The sequence below is a fragment of the Crocodylus porosus genome, unplaced genomic scaffold, assembly GCF_001723895.1.
Source record: "Crocodylus porosus isolate Cpor-Errol unplaced genomic scaffold, CroPor_comp1, whole genome shotgun sequence".
Classification (NCBI taxonomy): domain Eukaryota; kingdom Metazoa; phylum Chordata; order Crocodylia; family Crocodylidae; genus Crocodylus; species Crocodylus porosus.
In genome coordinates, this window is record NW_017728906.1 from 181,947,394 (window position 1) to 181,958,422 (window position 11,029).

An 11,029-nucleotide genomic window follows, 5' to 3' on the forward strand; every position below is an offset into this window, starting at 1 on the left:
TATTCCATATGGTGCTACCAGCAAGTTCTTCCTGCATACTTTTTACAGTCAGTTTTATTTTGCATGTATCCAAGTAAGTCAGTCCACATGAAACATTATTAGACAAAGAAGTGACTCTTCTTTGTTATTAGACTGTATGAAACAGAGAAATTCCGTTTCAGGTTTCAAAACCTGGCCCTGTTCTGAATTGGAACGGAACACAAAAAACAAACAGGAAAAAAATGTTTGTGAAGGAAAATTCCTAAGTAACTTTTTCAGATCAACTGAAAAGCTGTTTCATTTTCTTTTTGACTCCTTTGACTTAGTTGGACATTTTTTCATTCTAGTTTTCTTCAAAAATAAAGTTCTGATAAAAGCAACCCAAATTCATGTATGTTGCTATGGAATATGATTCTGTTGAAGTTTCCCATGCCAGTTCTTCTTTTACATGTTTCTGTCTAATTATAAAATGAAATGACCCAGTGACTAATCAATATAATGAAAATGAAGAATTTAGACTCCTCAACTGGAAAGTCCTCAGTAAGGATGGCTCAGCGATAGAGCTGCAGCCTGTAACTTAAAATATCTGGGTTCACTCTTCTAAAACACTGCCTCACTATTTATTCCCTGGGGGGCACAGGAATATGAGCTAGTTAAATGGGTAGAGATTTACCATGTTAGATATGACACAGTAATTATACATTCTCTTCTCCTCTACTAGATGAAAGTTAGTTTGCATGGATCAAAACTGGCTAGGAGGAATAAAATAATGAATGAGAGATCACCAATAATTTAAAGGTTAACAGTTGGTACCTTAAGATTCTGTACTGTGTAAAGGGGACAGCATCAATGTAGCAAAATTTGCCATTTTAACACAAAGCCACTTAAGCTAGTCAGGAGAAGAGAGGAAAGGGAGGAACTAGGGTTGTGCAAAGCTTTGGGTGCTGATTTGATTTGGAAGAGGTAAGGCCTGATTTGGTGGCCAAATTTCTGAATCCAAATCAAATTGAGAGACCAGTAAAAAGGTCAGAATCAATTCACAGCATCCAAATCAATTCAGAAAAGATTCAGAGGAAGATTCAGAGATTTGGGCAGTCCCCGCTTGTCACCGCAGAGAGAGGGACCTGGGCTCCATGCCAGTAAGTAGGGGATGGGGGTTAAAGGAGGGGGGAGGGGACACGGGAGAACCCCCACCAGGCCCCATCCCTTGCCTGCTCCCCTAGCCCCCTTTTGCACCCCCAAACCTTGCCCACTCTCCCAGCCCTGTCAATGGCTGCCCTGCCTGGCCCCAGTATCCTGGCTGGATAAAAAAAGGCTTCCCCACTCTTAATTGCTTCTTATTTTAGTACCTCAATCATATTTTCCAAGAGACATGGACCCTCTCTATATTCAAAACTGTAGTTGTTGCTTCCTGAATTCTATACTAGCAGTTTTCAAGTACTGGTTTAAGAAGCAGCTAGAGAGTAGCACAGGCCACCAGGAACTGAAGGAATTCCCTTTTAGCATCTGCTGGTCTGTGGAGCAAAAGATATTGCCTGAACCCAAGTTCTGATCTCTTGCATGACAGAGCAGCACACTGCTGCCAGGCCAGCCATCTCTCTTGCAGAATTTCTGAGGTGGAGATTTAGTAATCAGAAAAACATTTTCATGCCTGAATGATATTGCATTTGCCCTTGAAGTGTTCTGGAAAAAAATACCCTCAATGCCTCCAAGCTATGACTGGAATGAGAAATTATCATGTTTAGGGCAGGGTGCATTCTAAATTAAATGTGAGGCATGATTTATCAACAAAATAAAATTTTAAAAGTGTGTGATTATGTTACACAAGAATAGCCATCACTATAGGGTTAAATACTATACTGTATGTCAGTCATCTACCTTGTTGGAAATTCAATGAACTGTTGGATCAATATTTTCCAAACTGTCAGTCATAAAATAAGTAAATACAATTCTTTTGACAAAACAAGGTAGAAAGTCTCCCAGTGCACAGATACGACACATCACACATTGCAGCAGGTTTCATGTTCTGAAGCAAAACAACTCCACAGTCAAATACTCATGTGCCAGATGCACAAACTGTAAGCATGCAGCTGCTGAGCTGTCTGCAGAACACACCACAGGTCATTTCCTTTACTTAAGGGGACTGGGGAGAGGTCTACAAACCAGAAACCAAGTGCGTTAATTTTTTCAGTTCAGAATTTTTTTCTTCTTCCCACTCCCTGCTCACTTTTTAATTTTCTCTTCTTCTACCTACAAATTGCTCCTGTAACAAGTACTGATGCAAGTCCTGACAGTGTTCTTGCCAGACACAGAACTAATTTTTTGGCTAATGGGTAACAGGAAAAGGGGTGAAAAGGTGTTATATTTTTCCTCTTTAGGTTATGCTTATTTTGGTAAATGATACAGAGGGAAATTTAAAGATTACTGAAGCATCCCAGTTCAACTATAGGACCAAAATGTAGGCATTATTATCCCCCTCCCTCTGTGTTTGTTAGAATTGCAGAATTGGAATGTCATAATTCCAAAATAGGCTTCTGAGACCAGTAACTTAACTTTAGGCAGGGGCTACAAAAAAGATGCTCAGAACAAGAAGCAAACAGACCTGTGATAGTCTAACCCTTGCAAAAGGTTTCCTATGGCTTTTTAATGAGACTGGCTTAACCTTAAAGGATAAAGCTTAAAATGTCTTCTCTACATTTACAAAACTCTGATGAATCCTGGGTAGTTTTTATCTACACCAGTACTCTACCAATTTGAATTATATGTCATGTTTTATATTTCAGTCATATCCTATACCACTTCTTTCTAATTATACAAAAAAAAAATCAACCCAAACTCTAAATTTAATGTGTTTGGATTTCCCACCTTTCTGCTACATGTGTCAGGGTGTTTTTAAGCTTTCCTCAAAGGCACTGGGTGTTAGCTATAGCCAAGGCTAGGGATTGACTGCGGTGTACCAATGCTCCTGCTAGGACCAAAACCATAAGTTTCTAGCTAAAGCATCTTGCCGTTCCACTGGGGTAAGGCTGATTGCTATATTTGGCTAGGAACAGACGTTCAAAAAGCCTGAGCCTGAATTGATTCAATCTAGATAGATTAGTCTAACCTGCTGAGGCTGAACCAGTTTGTAAGTGCACAGACATCCCAGACATGTAATCACGTGCCTACAGTGGCTCAGGCTAGAAGCTGGGGGTGATGTTAGAGCAACCCTCCTATCCCTTTCACAGCACTAAGCTGAGGCGCGCCATGGCCAGACCCCGGCAGGATGCTCTGATTAGCCCAACAGGGAATTGATAACAGTGTTTATCACCTCATTAAGAAAACAACAGATGAACATTGCCTGTTGATTCTACCTGTTGATTCAGCAGGGACCTAAGCCAGCATGTGGTTTGCTAGCTAATACATAGACACCTCCTCAGCAAGGCAGAGGGGAGAGGTAATTCCTGCTTAGCAGGGAGTGGGGGAGGGTTGGGGAGGGGAACAGCCTGGAGTCTCTGGACCTGCAACCAGAGAACAGAGGGGAGGGGAGGGGCCAGACCTGCTATGAAGCGGAGAGCCCCGCCCAGCCCAGAGAGCATGCTGGGATGTGGGGGTGTCTGGCTGATCTTAAACAAGCAAGAGGTCTGGGACAGACATTGCATAAAACAATTTGACCCAAATCACTTAAGTTTGATACTACATTCAACCAATGTAGTATCTCAAACCAATTTTAGTGGTTTTCAAACTGGTTTATATGTACTGAACATCTGTTCTGTTACAGGTTTAAATCAGTTTCTGATCACTTAAACCAGTTTATGGGTAATGTCTGTCCCTAGCCTTTGACGTCAGGAAGAAATTTTACCCCATGGTCAGATTAGTATGGACTGAGGGGGGTTTTGCCTTCCTCTGTAGCAGGGATCCTCCACCCAGAATCTCCTGAGTATATATTGACAACATTTCAAAAGAGCAGGACTCTGGCTCCTATGGTACCCCTGCTTTATCTGTGGCAGGTTTGGATGCTAGGTCCTTCTTGTGTTAGGCTTGATGGTAGTCTTATGTAGTGTTTTGATTATGTAGAGTTTAGATAGGAATGACCCTGCCTCAGGCAGGGGGTTGGACGAGATGTCCTTCTCAGCCTAGTTCTCTATGATTCTGTGTGACAACAATAGCTCAGTCATGTTTTACATCCATAGAAGAGAGTTGGGATTATAACTGCATTGTAAAAATGGATTGTATCTTTCTGGAGATCATAATGAATAAAGACATACTAAATCAGTTTCCCAAAGGAGGCACATGTGTGCTGAATCTCCTCATCAATGTTCACTCTCTGAGGTAGCTACTGAGGTAGGGGAAATGTTTGAGCTTAAATATCACGTGTGGAGGAAAAGTGATTTGGACAACGAATTTGATGGTTAAAGTTCCCCTTGATTGGTATTTGTTTTCTGGCTGTCAGCCATTTTCTCGGCTATGACTAAACTTCATACTTCTCACATTATGATTGCTTAGTTTTATTAAAGGCCTAGGACTTTATCAAAAGCTTTCTGAACATCTAAAATGATAATACGTTCTCTTTTACAATCTATTTTTATCACATCAAAATTTCAGTAAAGTGAAGAACTAAGATTGCACTGAACAAAACCTAAGCTGGTTTGGCTTTAAATGTTTGGAGTTTTTTTCAGGCTGGATTTGGGTACACAGTTGCCTCAGGTATTTTTTAAATTTCCAGCCTACCTTAAATTACATAGGATTGGACTAAAGCCCACTACTTTGGGATTCCTTTAGAGTGAGGAACAATAATTATTACCCTGTCAGCCAACATTATATAAGATTATTTTAATAAGAGACTGAATATGTGATTCCCCCAAATACCTTGAAGGCATATATGTAGCTTCCCATTCAGATAGAGTACAAAAAACCCTATCTCAACTTTTTTTATATATATCTTACCACTAGAGATGGATAGAAAATGTTCCTTTCCCACAAGAATGTTCAAGCATTAAAATATTTTTCCTAGTCTGAATGAGGAGGTAGACAAGAGATTTTTTGCTTTTTCATGGAAAAACAATCACCCTAAATCATCAATAAGCTGCTGTTTTGCCATTCATGTAGGAAACTCAGCTTCAAGCATCTGGTCAGCCTGATACTCAGGAGAGACCATTTAAAAAAATTTCCCATAAAATGACTGTCCATTTACACTTGCTCTACTTCAATATGGAAATAAAAAAATCCTATTACGAAAATCATTTCATTAAGCTGCAGGTGAAACTGTAAGTGAGACTAGGGGAACTACTGAAAACCTAACTTTGCCTGGAATCCTTTGGCTTCGTACAGTAACTTCCCACTTCATTTCTTAACTCTTGTTTATTTGCTAATTTTAAATAGTCTTCAAGAACTGCCAGCTCTTCCATGGAAATACAGTTGTTTGGCTGCTGAATGTTTGCATGAATGGAACTGTATTGGAATTAAAAATCCTGGAGGTTGCTTCACATGGTAATATCATCATTAGAAACATTTATTGAGGTAGGTCCAGTAATCTGAAATAAACCTTCCTACCAAGAGATAACACACATTTGTGTAATGTGAATTAAATAACCTAATCTTCGTCTGGAGCCAAAAGATTTTTTATTTATTTGTTCGTTTTTAGTGTGGATATAAATGGATATAGAAAAAGTACTTTGGGAATTGGAATTTTCTTTTTTGCTACAATGCTTTAATAATCTTACATTAATTCTAGACAGGGAAATACTTTGTAATTCATTAGTTAATCATTATTGATTTTTTTCATGTTCACAGAATCGACAGTACATAAGGTGTATGTCTACATGAGATGTTTACCGCAGAGCTAACTGGCTCCAAAGTAGTCTCTGTGTCTGCATGAGTGGCCCTCCCTATGTGGCCCTGTAAGGTCACAGTAAACTAATATACACCACTGTAGGTTAGTACTTGTAAATACAAGTACTACCCTGCAGTGGCATTCTTTAGTGTGCAGCAATGCACATGTAGATGTTGACAGGGCTGGCTAGGGCGCAAGGGTGCTTCAGTACAGGAGACCTCCCCAAGTTCCCTGCCAGCTGGGGCTGCTCCAACCCAGCTCAACATGCTGCAGTTCTGCCTGCACATATAAGCCTGGCACCTGGAAGCAATAAATTCTAGTGTCTTTTGTGCTAGAGTTTATTGTTCTGTGCTAATAACACATGGAGTTGCACCCAAGTATTATAATTAGATTTTGTATTAATGGAAATATAGTAAACTAGAAATACTGGATGCTAACAAAAAGCAAAAAGGGTCCAAACCCCCAAACTTTACTGACAATTCAATATAGTTCAGTGAACTTCCTTTTACATTAAAAGAACAGCAAATGTTTATTTGACTTCATATTTAAAACTTGGTTCATGAAGTGCAGTTCATAGGGTCATCTGTGAAAAGTGGTTTGTAAATTCCCTTTGAGGATCAGGCCTGAGAGACTGGAGATAGGTTGTGTTCTGTTCTTGTCTTTGATAGATTTTTGGTGTGTGCTTATTCTGGTGCACAGTTGTTTCTTGGTGTCTCCACATAATTTCCATCAAGGCACTTGGTGTCCTGGTGGAGATACATATTGTATTGTGAAGATATCTCCATACTGGAGCTACTGTTGTCAGGCTTTGCGTGTCTTGTCATGGCATGGCCTGGATCTATTTGGTGTGCTTTGGGCTGTAGGAAGTTGACTTCTGGTGATGAGGTTAGAAGGTTCAGCATTTGTTTGAATTTACAAACCACTTTTCACAGCCAAGCCTATGAACTGCACTTCATCAACCTCCTAGATACAGAAACTCATGGAATCAGTATAGATATTGGAATTCTGACACACCACAACCTGTCAGACATCTGACACCCTGCACCTAACTCCTTGAAACCTGGCAGACTTCATGCCCTCAGAAGGAGCTACCATCTTTGCTGTTTTTATCCAAATCTGCCAAAAAATTATAAGGTTATAGGCAGTTTTGTGCTTACCCATGATAGCCTATGGGCAAAATGTCGAAACAGCATCAAAATAGTTTTGACGAAACGAAACAGAACAGTGCTTCAAAACAAAACTTGAAATGAAACACTGTCCTGGCAAAAGGGTGAAAGAGAAGTTGAAACAAAACGATGCTGTTTTGCACAGCCCTACTAGTTATATCTATTTTTTAAAAGTTTATAAAGAGGTGGGTAAAAACACATTATAGGAGCATTTACCAAGATATTTAGAATACACATAGTTAAAAAAATAAAATGTTTTCAAATTTAGTGGCATATTCCATATTGAAAATTAATGTAAGATATGTAATAGTGCATGCAAGAACTTAAAGCTGTTGAACATGAAGCATCAATTTTTCCCTGATTACGTGTGTCCTCTTCTTGTTTACATCTAATATTTTACTTCCCAAGGAAAGTAAGATATAAAAAGCTTCCAATGCCATGAGGACATACATGAGATTGATTTGTGATTTAGTTGGTATATCTATATGCTAAAGCGAGTACTAAATGACTGCACAGTGCCAAATGTGCAGTCAGGGGCAGGTGTAGATGTGCTCAGTTACAACTGGAACCCTACTTTCTCTGTTGCTATGGAAATGAAATAAGGTTTGCCATTTTTTTCTGATATAGCTTACTTCTCAGGTAAACCATCCATAACAATTTACAGTGGGCACCAAGATATCATTTCCTATCCCATGCAAACAGCAAACAGCTAGAACCTTGACCCTCAACTACTCCAATACTTTAGCCAGCACAGATGAACTAATGCAATGAGGTCAGTACACTGCTTCAGGAAGAGGCCTAGCACATATTAATAACCAGATAAAGCAAAGAGCTTAGATCAGACTGTTCCTCTAGGTTTTGATTCATTATCCTTCCATTATGATTAATATTTAACAACCTGGAGCCCATCCTGGAAGAAAAATATAAATACTACTACAGTTTAAATGACAATTAGCTACAATAATAAAATGTTACAAAATTACACATTTTATAATGCAACATTCAGTAACAATGCATGGAAATCAGGTAAATCTGTTAGGGTGTGTCTACACAAGACACTACAGTGCCGTAGCATCCGCTGGCAAAAACCATGACACCACTACTATGTTGCCATAGCAATGTGTTCCCTCTTTATAGCATGTTGCTATGGCAACATAGCGGCCTAAAACAACCGTGATCTCCATCCTCTCTGTAATTGTCCTTCAGGTATTTGAAGACTTATCAAATCCCCTGCAGTTTTCTCTTCTCCAGACTAAATAACCTTAGTTCTTTCAGCCTTCCCTCATAAATCTTGCTTCCAAGGCCCCTAATCATTTTTGTTGCTCTCCACTGGACTCTTTCTAATCTGTTCACATCTTTCTTGAGGTGTGGGGCCAAAATTGAACACAGTTCTCCAAGTTAGGTCTCACCAGTGCTGAATAGAGTGGAAGGATCATTTACCTGATATACAAGTCAGCTTCCTGTTAATACAACCCAGTATGCTTTTTGCTTTCTTTCTAACAAGAGCATACTGTTGGCTCATTTTCAACTTATGGTCAACCAGAACCCCAAAAATATTCTCTGCAGTACTGCAGCCCAGCCAATCATTCTCCAGTCCATATCTGTGCATGTAATTATTCCATTCCAAGGATTCCATTTCAGGATTTTGCACTTGTTCTCATAAATTCTATCTGATTTTGGATACTTTCTACAGTTTATCCACGTCATTCTGGATCCTAACCCTGCTTTCCCGAGTATCTGCAACTCAACCCAATTTATCATCCACAAATTTGCTAAGCATGCTCTCAATACCAGCTTCCAAATCATTATTGGATATTGTAAACCATATCACATCCAGAACAGAACCCTTGGGAACCTCACTTGATACCTCCTTCCAACTAGAAATTGAGCCATTGATGACTGCTCATTTAGTATGATGATCCAACCCATTATGTGTCCATCTTACCATATTTTTCATCTAGTCTATATATCTTTATCTTGTTAATGAGAATGCCATGGAAGACACTGTCAAAACTTTTGCCAAAGTCAAGGTAAGTCACATCCACTTGTCTCCTCCCATTTACAGAGTCTGTTACCTTATCATAGAAGGAAAACAAATTGGTCAAGCATAACTTGCTTTATGTGTATCCATGCTGACTGCTCATGATCATCTTGTTCTCTCCTTTAGGTGGTTTACAATAGATTCCTTGAGGACCTGCTCCAAAGATCTTTCCAGACTTCAAGGGCATATTGCTGGATCTGTAATTCCTTCTTCCCTTTTTTAAAGATTTGTCCTTTTCCAATCAATTGGGACTTCACCTGCTCTCTACGATTTCTCAAAGAGAAATCTACATTCTAAACGAACTGGGAACACTCTTTTCTAGTTTTTCCAATAGGGCAATTTTATTTATTGAAATAAGACCCAATAAATGTCCTCCTCTCCCATTCTGAGAGGAGAGATATTCCTTTAAGTTTATCAGTGCATTTCCAGAAATTGAAAGCAAGCTCTCCACTCTGATATAGTTGATGTGCATTCTATGAGGTGAGGGAGGTGGGGACAGCTTTCAACTCTAAAAGCTTAAATGAAGTCAAAAGGAGCAGACTGGCAGTGGCAAACGTTGAAAACTTGCTTGAGAACAGAAGGAAAAAAAAACTGTTCTTGAATTCCCAGTTACACTAATGCCCTGCAGAAATGCATTTGAGTGGCTGTGTTGCCTGTTTTTTGAGATTCTATCTACTTCCATAACATGACTTTTCCTAACACTATTGCAATGCACATATGCATTAATGTGTTGTAGTCATGCTTTATCTTTTGTCCTATAAAAATGTTTCCATTCTGCAAGAGCAAATTTCTTAAAGATTTCAAATGCAATTCTTCCCTAAATATTAATTCTAATAAAGAGCACCTGAAGAATATATCTTCATGCCTGAGTAATTTGCCTGTGAAATATGCTCAGGTTACAAATAATTATTTTTTCTCCTCCCTTAGCTCCTCACCCTGAAAACTCTATCTTGGTTGTATATCAATATTGGAAGGCATTGGGGCAGGCTGTATTTTTGAACCCCATTTACACCACTGAAACATTATCCTTTGTAAATTGTGTTTTCATTGCCACACTGACTTCCAACTGTCATTAGAAACAAAGGAATTATTATGTTGGGTGAGACCTGAAGATCATCTAGTCCAGTCTTCTTCCATGCCTAGTAGCAGTTACTCCAGAGGAAAGGGTAGGAACACCAGATGTGAGATGTGTGATAAAATGACGTAATTAGTTTACACCTTCATCTGTATTAATTAGAGACTGGATTCAAACACACAAATATATGCTTTCCAAAATGTTTACTGTTATTTTCAATAACTCAAGGTATTTGCATTGTCCATATAGCCAGCCAATCCCTTTTTTAATCTTGCTAAATTTTGACCTCAGTGACTTCTTTGGTAATGAGTGTCATCAGATATTTATATACTTCTAAAAAAAAATTTTTTTTTTCAATTTTAGTTTGCAGCCTTTACTTTAATTGAATGAACTTCTCTTGTGTCTTCAGACAGTGAGATCAGAAACTCCCAAACTCCATTCTCTATACCATTTTACCATATCTTGAACTCTTCTGTGAAATATAAGCTTTCATTTCTACCCAGGAGAACTTTTACAGTCTTTTCTCTTGTGCCTAAAGAAGGGTGCTTGTGCCCATAAGCTTGCAATTCAAGATTTTTTTTTTTGCAAAAATCTAGTTGGCCTAGTAAAAGATATCACCTCCAGCATGAGTTCTGATTCCTTCTGCTTCTAGACCAATACAACTACAACCTGGATACCTGACACAACCAGACCAGTGTGAGCATCCTCCATGAAACTGCATCCACCAGCATCCAAGCCTTGCTCTTGAGAAATCAGTTCTGATGGATGGGCCACTGGGTCTGGATGTCCGAGAACCACCTCCCTCACCAGATTCTCTTCTAACAGCTCTCCACTAGCCAACGCTCAAAGGGTGGCCAAAGGAAACAATACAAAGACATGCTCAAGGTCACCCTCAAGCAAAGAGGCATCAACACCAATGGCTTGGAGAAGCAAGCTGCTGACCATTCAGCATGGCA